Source organism: Gossypium hirsutum, chromosome A13, assembly GCF_007990345.1.
Source record: "Gossypium hirsutum isolate 1008001.06 chromosome A13, Gossypium_hirsutum_v2.1, whole genome shotgun sequence".
In the NCBI taxonomy this organism is placed as follows: Eukaryota; Viridiplantae; Streptophyta; class Magnoliopsida; order Malvales; family Malvaceae; genus Gossypium; species Gossypium hirsutum.
This window is the reverse complement of record NC_053436.1, coordinates 90,540,708-90,548,445: the sequence shown is the minus strand read 5'-3', so window position 1 is coordinate 90,548,445 and position 7,738 is coordinate 90,540,708. Positions and strand designations below refer to the sequence as shown.

The window sequence follows — 7,738 nt, the reverse complement described above, 5'->3', positions numbered from 1 at the left end:
CCCCTAGACATAGGGAGACATAAATCTGCCGGATTAGGGTCAAACCTAATAAGGGAATCCACAGATCGAGTTAATGCAACACTAGGGGTTTTAATTAGAAAGAGATTTCAATTAATCAACTTAAAGACGTTGTTAGTCTCGGGAAAGATAATAATATAACTTAGGGATTTCTACGGATCAAGTCAAGTGAATAAATCGTCTAATTCAGAGTCAAATAACAAGTGAAGTCTAGGTGGATTCTTCCTTGGGTATTGTCTAAATCAATCAGTTTTCCCAAAAGTATTTCCCCAATTTACTTCTTGTGCATTCTTAGTTTAGTTAATTAGTTTAGATAAAGCAAATCCCCTTATTTTTAGGTTAGATAATAAAAAGAAGGTTAATACTAGTACTTTTATTTCCTGTGGGTTCGACATTCCGATCTTGCTATAAACTATACTGCTGTTCGATAGGTGCGCTTGCCTTTATCGTGATAATAGTTAGTTTTCAAGTACGATCAATCATAAATATAAAACTTATCACACACATCAAGTTTTTAGCGCCGTTGTCGGGGACTAAGATATTAGGAACGCTTAATTTTTATAACTTTAGCCATTTATTTTATTGCAAGTTAAAATTTATTTTAATTTTGTTTATATTACTAAATTTTCTTCTATTTACTTCTGGCAGGTTTTTATAGTTTATGACTAGAAGAAACCCGTCGGGACCATTACTTTTTGATAGTGAGATCGAATGCACAGCTCGTAAAAACCGAAAAGAAATAAGGCGAAGCCTGAGATACATAGAGGAAGAACGAGAGGACGATATTCACACCATAACCGAAGATATGGCTGAAAATCAGAATAATCAGTTACCTTTTGTGATCGCGGCAAATCCAATAAATCAAAATCCTACTCCTCGTACTATGTATGATTATGCTAAACCCAATTTAACAGGAACTAAATCGAGTATAGTTAGGCCTGCTATTGCTGCAAATAATTTTGAACTGAAGCCTAACACAATTCAAATGATACAACAGTTTGTTCAGTTTGTTGGTTTGCAGGATGAGGATCCAAACACTCATTTAGCAAATTATCTGGAATTTTGCGACACTTTTAAAATCAATGGAATTTCTGATGATGCTATTCGCCTTCGGTTGTTTCCCTTTTCATTAAGGAATAAGGCTAAACAGTGGTTGAGCTCGTTACCACGAGGGTCAATCACTACTTGGGAACAAATTACTGAAAAATTTTTACTTAAATATTTTCCACCGGCTAAGACGGCTAATTAAGGAATGATATTTCTTCTTTTGTGCAAATGGATTTAGAAACACTCTATGATGCATGTGATAGATACAAGGATTTATTGAGAAGGTGCCCTCACCATGGGTTACCACTTTGGCTACAGGTGCAAACTTTTCACAATGGCCTGAATCCTTCGACTAGACAGATGATTGACGCAGCTGCTGGTGGGGCTATCAATAATAAGACACTTGAAGAGGCTTATGAATTTATAGAAGAGATGTCACTGAATAATTATTAGTGGCAAGTCATGAGGACAAAGCCGACGAAAGCAGTTGGCGTTTTTAACGTCGATTCGGTCATTATGCTCTCTAATCAAGTAGAACTTTTGAATAGCAAAATTGATGGTTTACTTGGTTCTTCACAGGTTCATCCAGTAATGCAGTACGACACAAATAGAGGTGGAACAAGCAATTTAGAATACCCACCCTATGGCCACAACATGGAAAACGAGCAATTGAATTATATGGGTGATAATCCTCGACCTTAAACTAATCCTTATAGTAACACTTACAATGCAGGTTGGAGGAACCACCCAAATTTCTCATGGGGAGGCCAAGGGAATCAGAGTCAACCACCCCTCTAGGATTCCAACAACAACCTTACCAGCAGGAGAAAAAGCCGAACCTTGAGGAGATGATGACAAAATCTATTTCAGTAGCAAAAACCCATTTTCAGAACATTAAAACTGCACTTAAAAATCAGCAAGCATCGATCCAAGGGCTCGAGAATCAAATTGGATAGCTGGCTAAGATAATGTCAGAAAGACCACCAGGAAGTCTATCTAGTAACACCGAACCCAACCCAAAAGAGCATGTGAAAGCAGTTACACTAAGGAGTGGGAAAGTGTTAGCTGAATCTGAAAAGAAGCCACCATAAGAAGCTGACAGAAACGAAGGAGAAGAGGTGAAACCCGAAAACAATGACAATCCAATACTAAAGGAATATAAACCACCAATCCCAGATCCAGCAAAGTTGAAAAAAGACCGTATAGATGCAAAATTCGGTAAATTTCTTGAACTTTTTAAACAACTGCATATTAACTTACTTTTTGTTGAAGCTATATCGCAGATGCCTACATATGCAAAATTTTTAAAGGATCTTCTAACAAACAAAAGGAAGTTTGAAGACTTATCTACAGTGGAACTTAATGAGGAGTGCTCCGCCATACTCTAAAATAAACTGCCAACCAAACTGAAAGATCCAGGAAGTTTTATTATTCCCTGCTTGATTGGTAGTTTGAATGTTGATAAGGCACTAGCTGATTTAGGCACTAGTATTAATTTGATGCCATATAAAATGTTTAAACAACTTGGTCTTGGGGAACCTAAACCCACTAGGATGGGTATTCAATTAGCTGTTAGATCTGTTAAATATCATAGGGATATTATAGAAGACGTACTTGTAAAAGTAGATAAATTTATATTCCTTGTTGATTTCGTTGTGCTTGACATGGATGAAGATATTGAAGTGCCTTTAATCTTAGGTCGTCCATTTTTAGCCACTGCTAAGGCTGTTATTGATGTGGGTGATGGTAAATTGGTACTTAAAGTAGGTGACAAAGAGATTATTTTTAAAATTTATGATGCCATGAGATTTTCTAAGGAACAGGATGATTCATGTTATTTTATTGACTCTATTGATCATGCTACTCAAGATTCTTTTCAAGAAATCGTACATAAGGACACGTTGGAACTGTGTCTTGCCTAATGAGAGAAGGAAGATGATGATGATTCTGAGATAGGAAAGATAAAAGCTGAACCAAATTCCAATTAACCCTCCTCAAGATGAGTAGAATATAAGGGTATTAAGGTAAACGATGAACTTAAGCAAAAACCCACTATTGACGAACCTCCCAAACTGAGACTTAAACAATTGCCAAATCACTTGGCATATGCATTCCTTGGAAATAATTCTACATTACCGGTCATTATTGCGTCTAACTTGCAACCCAAGGAGAAAGAGGAATTACTCCAAGTATTAAGAGAACATAAAAGGGCCATAGCTAGGAAAATTTCTGACATTAAAGGGATCAGCCCTTCTTTTTGCACCCACAAAATTTTAATGGAAGATTAATATAAGCCATGTGTGCAAACCCAAAGACGACTGGACCCCAACATGAAGGAAGTTATTAAAACTGAGGTAATTAAACTCCTAGATGCTGGAATTATTTATCCTATTTATGACAGTTCTTAGGTAAGTCCAATGCAGGTTGTTCCTAAGAAATGAGGCATGACTGTTGTAGTCAATGTGAAGAATGAATTAATCCCAATAAGGACAGTCACAGGTTAGAGAGTTTGCATTGACTATAGGAAGCTGAATGATGTCACAAGAAAAGATCACTTTCCCCTTCCATTCATTGACCAAATGTTGGAAAGATTATTAGGGCACATGTACTATTGCTTTTTAGACGGACTCTCTGGCTATTTTCAAATCCCAATAGCTCCTGAGGATCAAGAGAAGATGACATTTACATGTCCATACGGTACGTTTGCTTATCGTAGAATGCCTTTCGAATTATGTAATGCTCCTGCTACTTTTCAGTGCTACATGATGGCCATTTTTGACGAACTCGTAGAAGACATCATGGAGGTATTTATGGATGATTTCTCAGTATTTGGTAACTCCTTCCATCTTTTTCTTTGAAAATTTAAAATGAGTTTTAATAAGATGTGAGGAGACGAACCTTGTGCTTAACTGGGAAAAATGTCACTTTATGCTTCAAGAAGGTATTATGTTAGGACATAAAATATCTAGTAAAGGGATTGAGGTTGATAAATCTAAAATTGAAACCATTGAAAAACTACTCCCCCTAGTTCAGTTAAGGCTATTAGAAGCTTTTTAGGACATGTTGGGTTTTATAGAAGATTTATTAAAGACTTTTTCTAAAATAGCTAAGCCTTTGACTAAATTACTAGAAAAATATGTACCTTTTAATTTTGATCAGGAATGTTTAGAAGCATTTAATACTTTGAAGGATAAATTGATTAATGCTCCAATTATAATTATACCTGATTGGAATTTACCTTTCGAACTAATGTGCGATGCGAGTGATTTTGCAGTAGGTGCAGTTTTGGGACAACAACGAGACAAGCATTTTCAACCAATCCATTATGCCAGCAAAACTTTGACAACCGCACAAGAAAACTACACCACCATGAAGATAGAGCTGTTAGCTATGGTTTTTGCATTCGATAAATTTAGGCCATATCTAATATTGTCTAGAGTTGTCGTTTATACTGACCATTCTACTCTTCGCTATCTTTTAAACTAAGACTGATGCAAAAACTCGACTCATTCGATGGATTCTATTATTATAGGAATTTGACTTGGAGATTCAGGATAAGAAATGAGCTAAAAATCTCGCAGCTGATCATCTTTCCATGCTTGAAAATTCAAGTACCAAAGAGCTAGATGAAATTGAAATAAATGATTCATTCCCTGAAGAACAAATTTTTACTATATCTTATTCTGAAGTAGTTTGGTTTTCAGGCATTGCAAATTTTTTAGCCGCTAACATTATCCTAAAAGGATTGACACATTAGCAAAAGAAGCGATTCTTTACTAATGTGAAAAACTACTTTTGGGAAGACCCTTTCCTTTTCTGTATATGTGCAGATCAAGTCATTAGGAGATGCGTTACAAGATCAGAAGCATTGAAGATCTTGAAACATTGCCACTCAGGACCGACTGGAGGACATTACAAAGGAAATAGGACCGTACATAAAATACTCGAATCAGGTTTTTATTGGCCTACACTTTTCAAAGACACCAACAGGTATGTTGCTACTTGCGATAAATGGCAATGATCAAGTCATATCTCTAAACGTGATGAAATGCCCTAAACGTACATGCTCTCGTGTCAAATATTTGATATATGGGGTATTGATTTCATGGGTCCATTCCCCAGCTCATTTGGGAATAAATACATATTAGTAGCTGTTGATTATATGTCTAAATTGGTGGAAGCCCAAGCTTTACCTTCTAATGATGCTAGAGTGCTAGTACGATTCCTTAAGAAACTATTCTCTCGATTTGGACCACTTAGAGCAATTATCAATGATAGGAGTACTCATTTTTGTAATGCCCAATTTGATAAGACCCTTAAGAAATATGGAGTTCACCACAGAACAGCTACCCTCTATCATCCTCAAACTAGTGGACAAGTCGAAGTAGCAAACCGAGAGCTCAAACGTATTGTAGAAAAGACAGTAGAATCAAACAGGAAGGATTGGGCGATGAAAGTAGATGTGCTCTATGGGCTTATAGAACTACTTTTAAGACCCCCATAGGAACATCCCCTTACAGACTTGTTTATGGAAAAAGTTGTCATCTACAGTTTGAGTTAGAACACAAGGCATTTTGGGCTATAAAACTTCTAAACTTTGATCCCAAACATACAGGTGAAAACAGGTTGATGCAGTTCAACGAGTTAGATGAGTGGCGAACCAATGCATAAGAAAATTCACGTCTATACAAGGAAGCAACAAAGCGCTGCCACGACACTCGTTTAAGGCAATGTAAGTAATTTGAAGTTGGAGATCTTGTCCTGTTATATAACTCATGGCTCAAATTGTTTCCTGAGAAGATTAAATCACGATGGTCAGGTCTTTTCGTAGTCCAAACTGTCTTTTCATATGGCACAGTAGAGGTAAGTCACCCATTACAAGGTACTTTCAAGGTAAATGGACATCGTCTCAAACTTTATAACGATGAGAATTCTAAAGACGACAGAGAGGAGCTACGGCTTAATGAACTTCCATGAAAATACCCACAAGGTAGAGTCAAGCTTAGACTCTAAATAAGCGCTTCTCGAGGGACAACCCGAGCACTAACGGTGTTGAATTCTTTAAATTTTAGTTTTTAACATTTAAATCATTAACTGAGTTCTTGAATACAGTTTTTCCAAATCCACAAGGCCAGACACACGAATGTGCCTTAGGCCGTGCTCATACCACGGGAGGCGACACGGTTATGCGATACGACTGTGTGAAAACAGAACAAAACTTTTCCCAAAACACGGGATTCAATATGTTGCCATGGCCGTGCGACATGGCTGTGGGCAATCCTGCCAAATTAACACGGGCGTGCTACACGCCCGTGCCTACTACCCGTGGACGAAACTGTCAAAATAACACGGTCGTGTGCACCAACACGCCCAAAGAACACGGGCGTGGGCCGAATTCAAAACGCACCCAAATTTGAAAACCGTGAAACACACGGGCTGAAATAAGGGCACACGGGCATGTTCCACGGCTGTGTGTCCCAATATCTATATAAATAGGGTGGATTTTTGAAGACTTTTATTTATTATTTTTTACTTTTATTTTTACTTATTTTTTTTAAAATTACTTTTTATTTTATTTCTCTTTAATACTATTTTTAATTCATCTTTAGGTTTTACAATTTAAATTAAGCAATTTATGTTTTCGGCCATTTCTTTACGAGTAATCATGCCATTTTATATTTCCTAAAGAGTTAATAATTCTATTACAGTTATGAAGAGCTCCGCAGCTTACTATTACTTACGAATTTGCAACTCCACTGGAAAAGGTCCTCCATGACTGCCATGCCCTGCTCGACCACGACCATAGCTCTTTTGGAACAGCACTTGTAGACTAACAACCTCTACCACCATCAGAGTATCCTCCTCCAATCTCACCATTTTCTTAGCCAATTACTTTACATGACTTCAATTCAATGATTCCATTTAACATTCAGGAAGTTTCATTTCTCTCCCTATCTTATGATCTTATATCTATATTTTTCAGTAAATTTATCTTTGTATATTGAGGATAATGTACATCTTAAGTGTGGGGAGAGGGGGGAGGGGTTATTTATATCATTATCAGAAAAATCCCTGAATTTTATCTTATTCCCACGTGACTCACTCATATCACTATTAGAATGAATTTTGATTAATTTATGATTTTTATTAATGTCTTGAATTAAAACATAGGCATTTATGCATTGATTGTTTAAACTTTAAGGAATTAGAGAGTCATGTATGATAAGTTGATTTTTTTTTTGAGAATTAAAATTTTGTAGGTTATTTCCCCAAGTTTAGGTATTATCTTGAAGATGAAATTCATAGGATTAACATAAAAAAGCCATAATTTTTGTGAGATCTTGAGCCTTTAGAACCCTATCTATAAAGCTGCTCTACTTGGCATTCACTGCTCATTGCCTTCTTTCTTGTAGACCGGTAAGATGAACGAGAGCCTGTGGCTTTTCGACATTCTCGGCATGATCTTGCGACTTTTTGAGTCTACCTTTGAGCGCCTGAATCAATTCAACAAAAAGAGGTAAAATCCCCTAGTTGGGCTGTCTTCGAGCAAGCTCTTAGCTTTCATCGTGAGTGAGAGAGGATCTTTCATGCTCACTTTTATTGTTGCTATGAGTGCGTCAATATTGATTTGTTATTCTAGAACTTGCTTTGGTTATGCATGTTAAGACCACAC

General features: G+C 36.7%; 1 non-coding gene across 1 annotated transcript; it reads right to left on the bottom strand.

Annotated features, from left to right (window-relative positions):
• Positions 1 to 1,261: 1,261 nt before the first annotated feature.
• LOC121213226 (small nucleolar RNA R71) lies at positions 1,262 to 1,367 on the bottom strand. Its single transcript, XR_005908603.1, has one exon. It is a non-coding gene; the product is annotated as a small nucleolar RNA R71 (small nucleolar RNA).
• Between the last annotated feature and the right edge of the window lie 6,371 nt (positions 1,368 to 7,738).